Below are 16,891 nucleotides of genomic sequence, written 5' to 3' on the forward strand. Positions count from 1 at the left end.
GATATCATCTAAATCTATCTCCTGTTGCTTGCAGATATTGTGAGGCACTGTATGTCTTTGTTGCAATTGATCTTTCTTCTTCCTTTATGAAACTGTTGCTTTGTCTGAAAATACAGCTTTCAGCTTCTGTCCTGCTGTCTTAAACTCACTTCAGTGTCACAGGTGTTGTGCTGTACAAAGAGGTATGATGTGATCAAGGCAAATGCAGGCTGTTCCAAGAAATGTTTTTGGTTTTTTTTTTTTGACTGCAGTAAATGATGTGAATGTTTCTTGAAGTGTATCAGTATGAAGTTGGCATGTAGTTGTGCATCTTGCCAAAACTCAGCCTCAGAGGACGGAGGTTAAGGTGGGATATGTTCTGGCAATGGTCACCTACTTCTGTTTAAAGTATAGGGCCACGACAAACTGATGGTGAATTTATGATGCAGACCCGTGGCTTTCATTAATTGGTTAGGATTATCTCAGTAGTCTTAGCTTACTCGTGTGAGCAGATTGGAGCTCTAGTGAAATTTCTCCCTAAATTGAAAACCTAAGCAGGCTTGATCCAGAAACTCATCAATTCCAAGGAAAGACATTCAGCTGTTCCAGCATATTCTGTATGAAGCCCCAAATAATTTTTTTGTTCCCACTTGGTGTGTAGAATTGGCTTATTTTCACCTTCCCCCTGGTGTCTGATGTAATAGCCTTGTCTCTGATATTCTGTATGAAGCCCCGACTAATTTTTTTTTCCCACTTAGTGTGTAGAATTGGATTATTTTCACTTTCTCCCTGGTGTCTGATGTAATAGCCTTGTCTCTTCTGCTTTTTATTATCACAGTAACTGTTTAAATTGTCTCGCACCTCACTGTGTTGAGGGACATGCTTTAAGGAAGATCCCTTAATTGTACTTGCAGCTTGTAGGAATATTTATTTGGCTTGTGGTGTAATGCTGGGCTGGACCTGCAAACTGAGTTGCTTACAAGGATAAGTTGGGAAAACTTGCTACAAGCACTGACCCTTCAGGGTACACCAACAGCACAGAAGGGCAGAGAAGAAAAGGCCCTTGATCTTGAAAGGTTGTCCAGTCTAAAATGCACAGTTAGAATAACATTACTTCTTTCTTTCTCTGTTTTTTTCTTTTTTCTTCAGGGATCTTATCTAGGCAGCTGAATATATGTGTGCACTCCAACCATCTTGTTCTTGTATTTGTCCACTTTCTTTTTTAGGCCCTACTTGAATTTTTTTGGAAGTTTTGTTGCCAGAGTTAGGTGTACTATCAGTGAACTAGCTTATTTGAAATGGGCGTTTAGGCTGTAGGGCTGGTTTTTTTCTTTCTTGATTTGATGACAGACAACGCCAGCGTTTATTTTCAAACTTTCTTCGGCTTTCATCAACTTAAAAAATTTCTCTCTATCTGTCATCACAGGAAATAATAAATCTTAGCACTACTCTCTCATGTGGGTATCTGGGCAAGTTGATGATAGGACAACCCCATGACTCTCAACTACCATGGTGTAATGCTGGGGTGGACCTGCAAACTGAGTTGCTTACAAGGATAAGTTGGGAAAACTTGCTACAAGCACTGACCCTTCAGGGTACACCAACAGCACAGAAGGGCAGAGAAGAAAAGGCCCTTGATCTTGAAAGGTTGTCCAGTCTAAAATGCACAGTTAGAATAACATTACTTCTTTCTTTCTCTGTTTTTTTCTTTTTTCTTCAGGGATCTTATCTAGGCAGCTGAATATATGTGTGCACTCCAACCATCTTGTTCTTGTATTTGTCCACTTTCTTTTTTAGGCCCTACTTGAATTTTTTTGGAAGTTGTGTTGCCAGAGTTAGGTGTACTATCAGTGAACTAGCTTATTTGAAATGGGCGTTCAGGCTGTAGGGCTGTTTGGTTCTTTCTTGATTTGATGACAGACAACGCCGGCGTTTATTTTCAAACTTTCTTCGGCTTTCATCAACTTAAAAAATTTCTCTCTATCTGTCATCACAGGAAATAATAAATCTTAGCACTACTCTCTCATGTGGGTATCTGGGCAAGTTGATGATAGGACAACCCCAGGATAGGGAATAAACAACATTGTGCAATGTTAGTAGATATAAAGAAGGATCAGTTTTGGTGCCTGCTGGGCTGGAAGGAATCCGGTCCTGTTCCACAGGAGTGAGTGTGAGGTGGTGGGGACCTGAGGCTGAGGAGTAAGGTCAGTGTATCCCCTTGTGGCTCTTCAGAGGACTCTGATCAGCTCCAGGCTCTTGTCTCTGCCTCTGCGGGAGGTGCCTGATCAGCAGTTTCTCAGACCTTGCCCCTGTGATTGCTGAGAAGTGTTGTCATATCTCTTGGAAGATGAATGCCATCTTTTCCTCTCTCTAGCATTAATAGTTTAGAAGATAACTGCATCAAATGCAAAAGTTTTTTTATGTTAATTGTGTATTAATTACTTCCTTATGTCTCACCTATATTTGTACGTGTAACATGTACTTTATATATTCTTCTCCTAAAATTATTTTATTTTTAAATTAATATTGGTATATGTACGTGTAACAGGTACTTTATATATTCTTCTTCTAAAATTATTTTATTTTTAAATTAATATTGCTGAAAGGGCAGATAGCAAATCTCAGCTATTGTAAATTTCCCTGCCTTTATTAAGGAGGTCTGGTTTTTTCATGTGTGTGCTCTCAGCAGGGATACTTCACATTTTCTTAAGTGTTGGATGAGGGGTTTTTTACATTTTTATTCTTGAGAGCATACATCAGCAATTCATTTTAGTCTAGGTTGTATTTGCTTCAGATAGTATTTGAAGTTTTAAGAAGGGCAGATTTAATGGCTGTAGTTACTCAAGTGTTAGTAATATGCTGTAACTTAGGAGGCTTGTGCATGGGCTGAGCATACAGGGTTCCTCGAGCATGTTTAGACAACTACTTTTCCTTGTTTTCACATTTAATCCGAAGCTAAAGGATAATGATAGATTTGGTGATGCATCCAAACAGGCATACTCGCAAAATAAACTCTTGCTCATTTCCATTTTACAAGCAGCTTTTTCCCAGCAGAGCGTTAGGGTTTTTTGACAGCCCAAGTGTTTCCTCGTCTGCGTTGAATGAAAAACATCAAACACTATATAAAAGAATCTCCCAACTCCCCAGAAAGTGCAGGGTACTGCTTCTGTGCCTCAATAAGAGTTATGCTTATGGGTATCAGAAGGTTCTGTGCTTGGCTGTTGTTTTAAGGTTCTTTGGACAGACTGTGTCTCACAAGATAGACTTTGGCCTGGGATTCTTACGGTCAGTGGTTCAGTGAGATGGGGCTGGTGGATCTCAGCAGCTGTAGTCTGGCCAGGGGAACACAAAAAGTATAAAAGATTTGTCATACCCAACTGCAGTTCCCATCTAGCATTGTGAGAGAACTTCCAAACGGGTTTTCTGTTGGGTCCATTCCTGGGAAGTCACCGCCTTTCCCAGTGTTTGGTTTTGAGCCAGCTGTACTTACAGTTTATGACAGTGGCAGATGTTGTTCAAACACTAGAAAATAATTAATCTAGTAGAGTCATTCTTTGGATTTATGAATTACTATGCCTGTGTATAAAGCCCGTGTTTGTCATCTTGCTAACTCTCCCAGGCTTCATTTGTTGTTCTGTTACAGGTGAAACGAAAATAGATAGGATATATATGCATTGCTGGTAGTTAGGGTGAAGTAACAGGGAAATTAGTAACAGATATATTTACCTAAGAGCTGCTGAAAGATAGTGTTTTATTCACTGATTGGTAACTCCCTCTGCTGCAGGAGAGATTTTATCAGTTCAGTCCTGAGAAGTAATGAACTTTTTTTTGTAGACTTAACAACCCCCTCCTCACCTCTGCCAAATCAGGTGAACAAAACTTTTGAAAGTTTTGAATAGTCCATGATGCTTCTTCAAAGCTGGGACTACGTGTCTGGCCTTCAGAGAGCAGTTCAAATAACGTTATGTTGGTACAAAGGTTGAGGAAATTCTGATGAACCTTTGTTACAAATAAGAAAATAAGTGCAAAAAGCTGTTTTCCTTCTGCATGAGGATTTTAGGTCAGACTGAAGTGGGATTTGTCTATTTATCTCGCATAAAAGGCCAGCTGAAGGCCTTCACGTAAGCACAAGATTTGTATGTAATTTAGGATAAGGAATGGTCTAATGCAAAGAAGGCACAGTAATAGACATGAAAAAAGAATTGCTAGAATTGCATTGTTTGGTAAGAAAAGATGTAAATTGGGTGATCTCTACCCCCACTCCCCCAAAGTATTTTTAACAGTAATCTGTAGGTTCTTAAGGGTATCACAAATCCTTCCAATTTGGTGGATTGTAACGTTAAGTTGTTTGTTAAAAATTGATTTAATAGAAGTCTTTTAATGCCTTTTTTTTTTGCTTTTCTATTTTAAGAAAAGCTTAGAGAAAGCTTTTCTGTCAGCTGAGAAAATGCAAGAAATGAAGCAGCAATGAATTTTGCAATGGAATTACTTGAAATGAAAAGACAAAATCCCACTTGTGAGAGGAGCCATGTGCATGTATATTTATAAGTTGCATCCCTAGAGATCCAGAGGAAAACCACCTACATTTATGACAAATGCTTGGATTGCAGTGGATAGACTGCCGTTTCTATAATAAGTAGGAGAGTAATTTTTAATTTTTTTATTTATTTTTAGGTTATAAAAACATACAATTAAGGCATCTCATATGATGTCATTATCTTTCTATGCATGTTGCTCCTGCTAAAGCAAAAGAAACTGTGAAGAATGAATTACAGAGTTTTACTGTATCTTATGGGATGAAATCTATTAAAAATGCAGGAAAACCAACAGAAGTGCACATAACTGTAAATACAATTATGACGTAAGCTTTCTTTACTGTATTTTACAGTTTCACAGTCAAGACTTGAGATATTGGACTCTGTACAACAGCATATGTTCGTTGGACTTTATACAACAGTAATACTATGGTTGAAGGGTAAACTTTCATTTCAAAGCTAGCTTAAAGTTAATGTAAAAACCTCTTTTGCTAATTGCTATCAGGATAGCTTTGGCTCTTCAAATGGCAAAAATGAAGCAACCCCTTCTCTCAAAAACCTGTTCTTACAGTTGTTTTTAAAAAAGTCTGAAAATACTTTGTAGGAAGGATTTTTTTTTTTAACTGGTCCCTATATTCATTGCCATACTTGAAGACAAGGATAAGTAACACATATTCTATGAGAAACAGTAATTTATGAAAACTTTCTATGTGAAATTTTCATCACAGGAATGTGACCAAAAATAGTATTTCACCATTTTTGTAATGATAATAACTTCAATTTCTCTGTAGGTCAGGCTTCAGCTAAAATGTAGGCTTTAAGTATAAATGCCTTAGTAATATTAGATCATTCCAAGTGTTCATTTTTCACATACTATCTGAACCTTATATAGACATCTTTCTTTTATATTTTGCAAAGTAAGAGTGATAATGTTATCTGGGTTTACTGAATTTAGAGTCATGCAACTTGCAGACATGCAATAGCATTTGAAAATGGTTGGTTTCCATGAGAATGGGAATTGCATGGGTGTCTTTTTAGTAACTGAAACAATTGTCTTCCTTCTTGGAAATTTTCCTCATTAACTGACTATTTCTTTTATGTTACTCTTCCAGAGTTGCAAAAGTTTATAGGCTTGTGTGTCTCATATTGTGCTTGCAGAGTGCAAATATGGGTTTAGTGAATCCTGTTGCCTTGGAGAAAGCAAGCTCATTGGTGACACAGGAGAAGGGCACAGAAGTTCTGCATTTGGTATGAAAAGCAACATGTGGCTGCATTCTTCTTCTTAATCCAGCAAGACAGTGAGACACAACAGTCTAAGAACTTCAGGGTTTTTTGCGTTAAGGAAAGCAGAGTACCCAAGAAGAATAGATGTTACTGATCTCTGACCAGCATTCTGGCATGTTGCCTTAGGAACTTAAATTTCTTTGTTTATTGGGGTCAACAACTGCTCTGGCAAATTTGATATGTTAGCTATGCCATACACATACTCCACTTGTTGTATGTAGTTAATATGGTAATAGTAATAGCCCTGATATAAATACCTCTGCTCTTATTTTAGAAGTGTTACCACTCAGCACTGCAAGAATATGGTTTAAGCACTGCCATAAAACTGCTAATTCTATGACATTATTAGATAGAAAAATAAAAATATTTCTGTTTACACTGGCATGTTGCTATGGTTGCAGGCAGGCCCGGGTGACGTCACGCCTTGGATCCATTGTGAGCATTTATTTAGGTAGTTGTCTCCATGGAAACATTTGTTTGTTTTGATGTTACTATGTGTTAAATTTTAAACAAATTTTTGTGGTTCTATACTGGATTGTTATTGAAGACTAGTTAATCTACAGAAGCTTTGTAAATATACCTTACTCCCCTCCCTCAAAAATATTTTTGGTAAAAGATCAAGTGAAAGCATAATTGTCCTCTCACATTCCATTAATAGTTTCTTATGTTGCTTTGACATGTTTTCTTGTTGCTGAGGAAGCCATGTGTTCCAAAGGCCAGAAAACTCTCCTCCATCTTTTTGAGAAAGGAAGGTTTTGTTCCCATGGAGAATCTTCACAACACACTTTATTGTGCCCTTACTTTGGAGCAGTCCCACCCATAGTCTATCCTTAGCACATCTTGCACAGTCAGCTCTTTAGCCTAGTTCCCACAGCCTGGATCCCTCAAGTCTCTACAGGAGTGTTTCTTCTACCTGAGACCAGCTGGGTCTTAATTCAGCAGTTCCAGTAGCTCGCCATTGCTGGGAGACTGTGGAGGAATTAAAATAGATAATGTTTGCTCAAAGCAGCTGGCAAGATAACTCTTGGCAAGAACCAGTATGTGCTTTTCCCCGTTTGTCAACTACAAAGGGATTGTTGTCTTCTCTTTGTGTCAAACAATTAGGGTACATCTTGCTTGCTTCATGTGTTTGAAAGGAGTATTACTTTGATGCCTGCACTCATTCAGAACCAAGTATCTCTCCATTTTTATTTAACAGAGATCTTACTGAAGCCTCTCTTAAATTTTTAAAACATGGAAATAGGTTTGAAGTGGCCTTTATACATAAATTAAGCACATAGTAGCTGTAAATTGTGTTTTACTTCTGTACCGGAGAGATTCTTTTAATAGTGACATAAAATCTGATTTGTGTAATCCTACTTTATGCATGAAGTAGGCATAACAGTTAACTTGTGTACTTTAATATGTCTGCATCAGGAAATAAATTTTAAGTGGATATAGAATGGTATGCAGAGCATAATCTGTGCTCATAAATCTCACCCTTCCAGACAGATTGTGAAGTAGGGCAGTTATAGGTAGAAATGTAGGTAAGTTATGACAGAAAGTGTTTCTCTACCATGTCATCTGTACTATATTTTAATTGAAATTAAGATCCTGTTTCCTTTCTTATCTAAGAAGCCAAATGTAATATTGCCTTCTGCACTTTATCCTTGAAAAGCTTTTCATTTAAAAAAACAAGGCAACTCTTCTCCCTCTTCTGCCACGAGGCATAAATTCTAAAAGTAAAACTGATCACTTGTGGGAGGAAAGATGGATTTAGATTCACTTGCTGTTATGCAGGCTTGTTTTGTGCATGTAAAATGGATAAGTTCCATACCCCTAATGATGTAGGCTGATGCTGATTTTAAAAACACCTTTTCGTGTGACTAGACATCACGTGAAAGCCTATAGATGTGGTGGTGGATGATTCATTTCCCAGCTGATAGGGAGTGCTGCATGATATTATACACAGTACAGCAAATTGCTTGGTTATTTACTACACTTCGTGGCATATGCTGCTTGTGGACTACAAGGACTTCTACTGGTTTGGAACAGAAGTAGAGGTTTGATGTGAGATCTTGTCTTGTGGGTTTTTAGAGGGATTTTGGGTTGGGTTTTTTTTGTTTGGTTTTTTGTTGTGTTTGTGGTTTGTTTGTTTTTTTAAGTCAGCATAATTTCATCATATTGCGCCATAATTTAAAATTCCCTGTTTTTCATTTGTAGAAGCAGCTGTGTGAAATCTGTGTTAGTTACAGAAGTACCTCATTTTACTGATTAACAAGCAAGTATTTTCCAGGCTGTTTAACATCAATGTAGACTTTGTCTTTTGTTTTCCATGGATTGAAGTTGAAGGTGATTAAGATGTAAAGGATGAGGCAGCCGTTTGCTGCAGCAACCAGGCAAGTTTAAGATCCTGAGAAGAATGAGCAAGGTGAATAACAAGAGAATTACAAACCTGGACTTCAGAAGGGCAGATCTTGGCTTGTTTGGTTTCCTGCAGAAAACTGCCCTGGAGGGCAGAGAGGGGCCCAGGAGAGCTGGTTGATCTTCCAGACAGAGTCCTCAGAACACAAAGATGGACTGTTCCCATGTGTAGGAAGTTGAGCAAGCATGGTAACGGGCCAGCATGGATGAATATGGAGCTTCTGAGCTCAGACATGAAAAGGCAGTAGAGAGAGGCTACGTGGGATGAATATAGCCATTGCATGAAGGAACTGAGTGAGGAACGCCAAAGTTTGGCTTGATTTGAGACTAGCAAGATAGGTGAAGGACAACATGAGAGGTTTCTGTAAGAACACTGGTAGCAAAAGTGTGAGCTGACTGATCTGTGTGTCAGGGGACTTAGTGACAAGGGACATGGAAAAGGAAGAGATACCCACTGCCCTTTTTGGCCTCCCTTTTCAACTGCTAGGACTTGTCCTCAGGGTTCCCAGGTTAGCCTGCTAACAGAGCTTGTGGGTGTGAAGAAGTACCCACAGTAAATGAAGACAGAGTTAAGAATTACTTGAGCCAATTAGGCATACACGAGTCCATGGGACCAGGTAGGATGTGTCCAAGGGTGCTGAAGGAGCTGGGCAATGTCCTTGAAAAGCTGCTTTCTAACATCTTCAGAAGGCCCTGGGGGAGGTTCCCAGTGACTGGAAAAAGGCAAACATCACACACATCTGCAAGAAGGAGGATCCAGGTAACTACAGGCCAGTCAGTGTAACCTCAGTTCCTGTGGAGGCTGTGAAGCAAATCATCTTGGAAGCCCCTTCTCAGCACACAAAGGACAAGAACTTGATTTGGAGCAGCTGGCTTGGATTTGCCAAGCCATGCCTGATGGACCTCATAGCGTTCTATAATGAAATGATGAGCACTGTGGGCAAAGGGATCTACTATTACCTTCATTATGGCAAGGCCTTGGTTCCAGTCGCATCATCAACAAATTGGTGAGGTAAAGGCTGGATAGCTGGCCGACAGTCTAGGGAGCAGCTCTGGAGATCGTGATGGACAACCAGTTGAATGTGAGTCAGCAGCAGTCCTTGCAGCCAGTGAGTCTTGGCAGCAAAGAAGGGTAGCCATATCCTGGGTGGCATGAGTACACGTGTAGGCAGCGGGTACAGGGAAGTGATCCCCTGTGCAAGAAAGAGATGGATACACTGGAATGAGCCCAGTGTGGAGCCACCACGATGGTCAGGGGCTGGTTATGGTATATGATCATCGAATCATAGAATGGTTAGAGTTGGAAGGGACCTTAAAGACCATCTAGTTCCAACCCCCCTGGGCAGGGACACCTCCCACCAGACCAGGTTGCTCAAAGCCCCATCCAGCCTGGCCTTGAACCCCTCCAGGGATGGGGCAGCCACAGCTTCTCTGGGCAACCTGTTCCAGTGTCTCACCACCCTCACAGCAAAGAATTTCTTTCTGATGACTGTGGCAGAAATAAAACCATAAAGTTACTTTATGTTCCTGTATAGACAATATAAATTCCCATTCTGAAGTTGGAGTGGAAATTTTATAGGAACAAAGCATGTGTGTATGTCTGTGTGCTGTTTGACTCCTGAGATAAGGACATGAGCTAGAAATCATCCGTCTTGTAAAAAAGATTAAGATACCATAAATGTTGTAATTAAGCTCTATTTAATCTGCCTACGCGTGTAAAGCTGCTAAAAGAATTAAGATGTGGTCCGCTTAGGATGTGATGCTGGTGAATGGAAGCATGCTGCAACTGAGGCAGTTTTTCATCTTCCTTCAACTATTTTTTTAAATTTATTTTTTTTTTAAACAGCAATGGGCTGACTTGGGAGACTTAAAATTTATTTATTTTTTTTTTTAAACAGCAATGGGCTGACTTGGGAGACTTGTGTTCTTCCCGTTATCTAGAAGTTTAAGAGGATTATTTTACAACTGAATCGGAACAAATCTCATTAAAGACCGCTTGTAACATGGAGAAGGATTCACCAACACCCCAGCTGAAAAAAACCATGAGTCTGTACTGGCTTCTCTATTCTGTTTCATCTTCCCCACCAATGTAAAAACTCTTCCTCAGAGAAGTCTTGGCACATTGTTTCCGACTTGGTGGAAGGCTGTGTTAATCAGGCTACTAGATCCCCTGATTTGGAGTTGCTTGGAGTCTTGAAATGCTTGGGAGCTGGGGCTAATATTACAGAGGAGGAAAAGAAAGGGTCACTTGTAAATGCCAAGTGTGCAACACCTGGTCTGCCCCTTAGGGCTGGGCAGTAGATGGTCTTCTCTTGATGGAGCTAGATCTGGGCCAGGCAGGTTTAACTTATTAATTTGAAATTGTTCCTGGAAGTGATGCCACATACAAGGCACCTTCTTAATGTGTTTTGGTCTTGCTCTAGCCAGGCTCCTGCTTGGTGAGAAGTTTTAGGTGTTTATATATAAAATTAGAACTTGCAGTGTTAAAACGCCCAAGTGGTGTTACTGGAAACCATTTGTCACCCTGATTAATTGAAATGATGTTACTGACTACTTTCTGGCTTTATTGAAGAGCAGTTTCTTATCACTTTCTTTTGCATGTGTGTGTTTGTGTGTGTGTGTGTGTTAAGCTGAAAAAACACGAATGAAATCCAATTTTTTCTTTAAAGGTTGATCTCCATTCCTGACTTTCTGCTTTTTTTTTTTAATGCTTATGCAGGTATTCCCATGAATTTAAAAAAAAATGTTTTTGATATGGAGTCCTGGTATAATCCCCCAAAAAGGAAAAACTTTGAGAATTTTTTTCCATTTCATAGTCAGTTTTAGGTTCTCATCCTTGAAAAGGGGTCTGGATGTTACCAGGAAATAAATAATTTTGAAAACCTTGATAAGATTGCTCATGCTGGTGCTGAATCTGAAGGCTCCCTGAACATTTTAATTACATAAACAAATCTCCATGGCAACCCTTACTAGGAAGAAATACCACTAGATACTGAAGTTTTATGGTTGAAGGAGCAAATACAGAAAGCCACTCGGTTTCAGTGAGGAATTGGGAAGGATGATTACAGTTGACAGAGCTAGAGTGTGGCCCAGGAAGACCATGGCTGAAATGTATTCTGTTCTGGTGGGGGGTGATATTGTACCTACCTCCTACCTACTGTACCTACCTCCTCCCATCTCTAACATTTTTTAGCACCGTACCTACCTCCTCCCATCTCTAACATTTTTGGCAGTGCAGGCTTTTCTGTAGGACAGCAGTCCTGTTGTTGTGTGGCTCTTTATTTTGAAGAGCAGTGTTGTACCCTGAGTAGCCAGCACCACTTTTTGCAGCTCTCCTCATCAGAGTGTTAATGTCGTTGATTTGATTTAGCACGTGAGTTTGAGAAATGCTGACAATCTGCCATTTTTTTTCAGTAACAAAAGTTATTGCCTCCGTTACTTCTTTCGATCCACCGGTTACTAGAAAGACAAAATACCTAAGGCAGGAAGGGGATGTTTCTGTACTATCTGGACATTGGTAATTCAGGCAAAAATAACCCAGAAACCCTTCCTGCAGTGTTTTGCATCAAGCCACTAAGTTTTTCCTTAAGCTGTAGAACAGCTTTAAATCAGATCTTAATCTTTGTCAGTGATGCCAAGCAGTGGGAAATATCTCCAGGCGAGTTGTTTCAGTAGAGACAGGAGCTCATTGTGAAAAAACATTGCACTTCATGTCTGTTTTGAATGTATGATATTCCTGAAGTCCAGCAGCTTTTCTTGCCATGTTGCCTTCCCAGTTACTGATTTTTGAGATCCTTTCTGGGAAAGGAAGCCGTGCAGCTCCAGCTGGGTGGTGCTGGAGCTGGTTGTCCAGCCTCCTCCACTGTGCCAGGTGGATGCTCCAGCTTTCCTGGCGTCAGCTTGGTGTTTTCAACTGAGTAAAAAGGATGGTGATGAGTGCTGGCAGAAAATGAAGAGCACAAGCTTAGCAGCACTGAATTGTCTTCCTTCTTCTTTGCCTCAGCTTTGTTCTGGAAGGAAACATCCTGAAATTGTGGGGAATATTTTAGTCTTAGACTGTTAGCTTATTTTCGCAGAATCACAGAATCTTCATGGTTGGAAGGGACCTCTGAGATCATTGAGTCCAACCGTACACACAAACACAAAAAAACCCCAACAATCTCAGGCACTAGAGCATGCACTGAAGTGCCACATCTACATGTTTCTTAGATACCTCCAGGGATGGTGACTCCACCACCTCCCTGGGCAGGCTGTTCCAGTGCCTGACCACCCTCTCAGTAAAGTAATTCTTCCTAATATCTAATCTAAACCTCCCCTGCCTCAACTTCAGACTGTTTCAGGGTTGTGGCACAAGCTTCCTAGGATGCTTAGGAAAGTAAAGAGCTTTCTGGTATGCTCCTTCAGCAGACGTAAAAGTGCAAGACTCTAGGGAAAATGATAAACCACTGTGGTCTGGTAAGAAGAAATCAGTGCTGTAGACCTGTTCATCTCTTTGTCTCTGCTGATACAGCAGAGCATTGTACCACTTAGTGCCATTTGTGATCATGGGCACCAGCAGCTGCAGAACAGTGATGATCTTTGGCACCAGGCTGTGACTCTCATGACACATGAATTCATTGCCCAGATGTCTTGGGTCTTTATTCTATGCCCTTCAGTTGCAGATATTGTTTAAAAAAAGAAAGTAAGCTAATGAGTGGAGCAGTTGTTGTGCTGTCAGGGGCTGTATTTTTTACGCTGTGTAAAAGGTGCAACTGGTAGCTCTTATATCATCATAAAAGTGTGTACAAAGATAAGTTGTTTTTCTTTCAGCTGACAACAGATATACAGTGATGCTGTAACATGATAGTTCATTACACCACAAGTGAAAAATCAGTGTGAGAAAACAAGATAGGTCTGTGCTTATTGTTTGGAATCTTAGTTATATGAGATCTGCAGATATACTCATTATAATTCCCCGTGCAGCATCAATTAACCCTGGATTTATCTGCCTCATGACATTTGAGGTGTTTGTTGCTCAGTGTGGGGTGATGTTTGTTGAGCTTCTGAATGGAACCGACAGCCCTGAGAGTGGAGAGTTTATCTGGCCCAGAGCAGTGGGAGTAACACAAGAGGCTACAGAGGAGAGGATGGTGGAGGAGCTCTTACTCATCCTCACGTGCAGTCTCTATTTCACAAAAAGTCGTTGTGTCCTCTTCCCTTCTGCAAGAAGGAGGCTCTGTGATATGGGATAGATCAAAAATGGTGACTGCAGCGTTGACCATCTTGTCCAGTCACTTCTCCATGTATAGCAGCTACTACTGCTGCACACCAAGCTACTTTGTGGCACCAGGGGAATGTAATGAACCTTCTTTTGATTCTCCTTATGCTCAGTCTTCCTGTGTCTTAATTTGAAACGTTTACATTTTCTTCCTGTGATGGATGCTGTATGGAAACAGATGCCTGGGGCACTTGTAATCCAAGTGGGGATCAGTGTGCTCTTGCAGGTAAAATAGCATGTGTGGTACTTCTCTCATGTAGCACCATGTCAGTGGAAGGTTTTGCAGGTTTGTGAGCAGTGTGTGTTGATTAGCACTTACAGCTCTATAAGAGGGAGAAGGTTTTAAGTGGGTATTGTTGTTGGTGGTTTTTTGTGTTTTGTTTTCTTGTTGGGTTTTTTTTAGCAGAAGGAGTGAGTATTCTTAAAAGAATCTGTCAATAGACAAAAGGAAGAAAAAGGGAGTAATTTGACATTTATAGAGTCTTATATTTTTTTATCTACAGTGCTTTGTAAATTGAGAGATAGAAGAAAACAATAGGAGAAGGTACTGAAAGGTAGCTATGATGCAAGAAAATGTATACCCCACATGGTAGCTGATAGGCACTCTATTAAGTAGTATTCTTGTGTGTATCCAAAAATAAAGAATTTTGATACTTTTCAAGCATTGTATTGGAAATAGGTGTTGGATGAAAATGGTGGTGAACTCTGTGATTTGAGTTTAGGATGTTTTTTAATTCTAATAATTAAAGATAATGAGCAGTGTGAATGCAAATCTGAGAATAATGACTATAATCTGATTAAGTGTTTTTTTTGTTCCCGGTAAGTCCTGGTACTGGTTTAAAATGAACAGTGAAGATTATTCAGTTTAATAATTCCTTGAGAGGACCAATACATTTGCCTTGTGCTCCAGCAGCTCATCCTGTATTAAGGTAGCACAAATAGCATGTTTGGTTTTCTAAGCTTTTATAGTAAAAATAAATAGAAATTATTTCCTTACTTTTACAGAAAAGCTGGAACTATAGTTCCTCTTCCAGGCAGGAACTAAAATGCACAGAACTAGCTTGGTCTTTTTTGTCAAGACAACAGTGTGTGACCGATTGGGTCTCTGCTAGCCAGATGGAGATGAAAGCTACAGAAAGGATACCAAGCAGTCAATTAAAGAAGCTGTTTGGTTTTCCTCCTGCTGTACTGGTAAGATGAGCTCTCCTCACCGATTCAACAGTCTGGTTTTGAGTATGACCTGCAAGACTAGCTGACTGCAGCTTCAATCAACATTGACCATTTTGAACAGTTTGCCTGATTTTAATAATGGCTTCTCTGATGTAGTCCTGTGTTCTGTGACCAGCACTACAGTATCTCATGCATATTTGGGAGATTGTTCCTTTTATTCCCCTTTTAATTGCTACACTCTGTTACCCACTCATTCTAGTTCTACATCTTTAAGTACTAATCTGTGAAAGGCATATTCCAGATGGACACTGAAGTGTCTGTCACCTGAGGTTAACAGTAAAGGTACACAAGAGCTATCAGACTTAAGGGCTACCCATAGAGAACTGGATTTCTTTGACGTTAGGGACACTGACTTGATGTTATCTACCATGGCATTTGCCCTTTTTGGAAGTGTTTCAACCCCATTTATCAAAGCCTTGAGATAGAGAAGATGACAAGATGTACTTTCCGGAGACGGTTATCCAAATAATTTATGCCAAGTGTTGATTAGATCCCTCTATGTGCTTGCCACAAGTATAATCTCTTAATCTTGGAAGAAGTCATTTGCTGAACAGCCCGGCTTCTCCAGCGCACAGGGGGATTTTTAAAGGAGTTAACGTATTGAGTGACCTCTCAACAGCATTGTTGAGTTAATTGTCACATGCTGTTGTTTAAGAAAATAAAGCACATAAAGCGTGTGTATTTTGCATGTACTCAGAAGAATTCTCACTGAATTTCACTGAATTTCACTGAATTTTAGAGTTGGAAGGGACCATAGAGATCATCTAGTCCAACTCCCCTGCTGAAGCAGGATTGCCTAGAGCTTGTCAGAGCATGTTACTCAGGACTGCATCCAGGTGGGTCTTGAAAATCTCCAAAGAAGGGGACTCCACAATCTCCCTGGGCAGCCTGTTCCAGGGCTCTGTCACCCTTACTGTGAAGAAGTTTTTCTGACCAACGTTTCTGCTTGCCATCTTCATTGACCTCCATTTGAAAATCTGTGAGGCTTTTTGGAGCTTTGAAGAGTGAGAGGATTTGACTTCTGACGCCTCTAAAGGGGTGGACACCTCTGCTGCAGGGTGGAAAGGCATGAAGACGTAATTTTTGTAGCTGTGGTCTCACAGGGCTTTGTTGACCTGTGCAGAATTGGCTGTTTAGTGATGCATAAAGCTTACTTTTTTATGTTCTACCCTATGAGACTTTTAACAATTGAAGCAGAGCGTTGGCCTGAACCAGTTGCTGCTGAGCTCCTCCTGGTTTTGCTGTCCCTACTGTGGCAAGTTAACTCAACTGTAAATAAATGCATCGAGTCCTTAAGCTAGTTTTAAATTAACTACTTGTATAAACATGCCTAATACAGAGAGGCTTTGTGGTAAAAATGACAAGCATGTGACCCTGCAGAGGTGTTTGTCTGTTGCTTGTTATGGGGGGGTTTCCACAGTAGACCTGCACAGACTGGTCTATACTGTCCAGCACATGGAGTTTAATGCTGTGTGTGTACATGGCATTGTCTTAATCTATTGTTTTTATGTCATCTCGTTTTCCTGCAAGAGCCAGTTTGTGGTTTTGCTTTATAGGCTACGAGGATATACTTGACTTGGTTCTGAGCAGCAATCTCCCCTACAGGCAGTGCTAGTGGCGTGGGAGACCAGATGTTGAATTAGCTCCCATGGAAAATCATCAGCCATCCTCATTTGGAAGATTTTATATCGCAAATAAATGGATATATAAGAATCTGGTAGGGTAAGACAGTCTTCTGACATATGCACTGTGCTAAGAGTACAGAATTCCATTACTAATTGCACCATTAACTGGTGACAATTTAGAAATCTTCACTCTCCTGTACCAAACATTGTGGGAACAGATATCACTACATTGAAAATCCTTCTTGCACCAAAATACCATGTTATCTACAATACTGTCAGCAGATGACAGTTTGAAGCAATACCTGACTTCCTTGCTTTAGCTGGTAAAATCAATGGCTTTAGAGAAAATGTCAGCTTTGGAATTGAGATTTTCTCCTGGATTACTGTGGGAAGCCTTATTTTCTGAATGTAAGTAACTAAGAGCTGTCTAGGTATTGCTGATGTAATTATATAACAATTCCTGTTTGGAAATGAAGCAGAAAGTGCCCCTTGTGCAAAGCAAAAAGTCAAAAGGGCAGCACGTATTCAGCAGTTTGTATTCAAAAGCTGGAGAGTTGCAGCCTGAGGGAGAACAAAAG

The 16,891-nt window shown here is 40.1% G+C and overlaps 1 protein-coding gene across 1 annotated transcript in view; it reads left to right on the top strand.

The window, feature by feature from the left end:
- The window catches only part of TPPP (tubulin polymerization promoting protein), a 79,092-nt gene that overhangs the window by 16,515 nt on the left and 45,686 nt on the right, over positions 1-16,891 (top strand). The window lies entirely within an intron of this gene.

This window comes from Calidris pugnax, unplaced genomic scaffold (genome assembly GCF_001431845.1).
Source record: "Calidris pugnax isolate Ruff unplaced genomic scaffold, ASM143184v1 scaffold224, whole genome shotgun sequence".
Classification (NCBI taxonomy): Eukaryota; Metazoa; Chordata; class Aves; order Charadriiformes; family Scolopacidae; genus Calidris; species Calidris pugnax.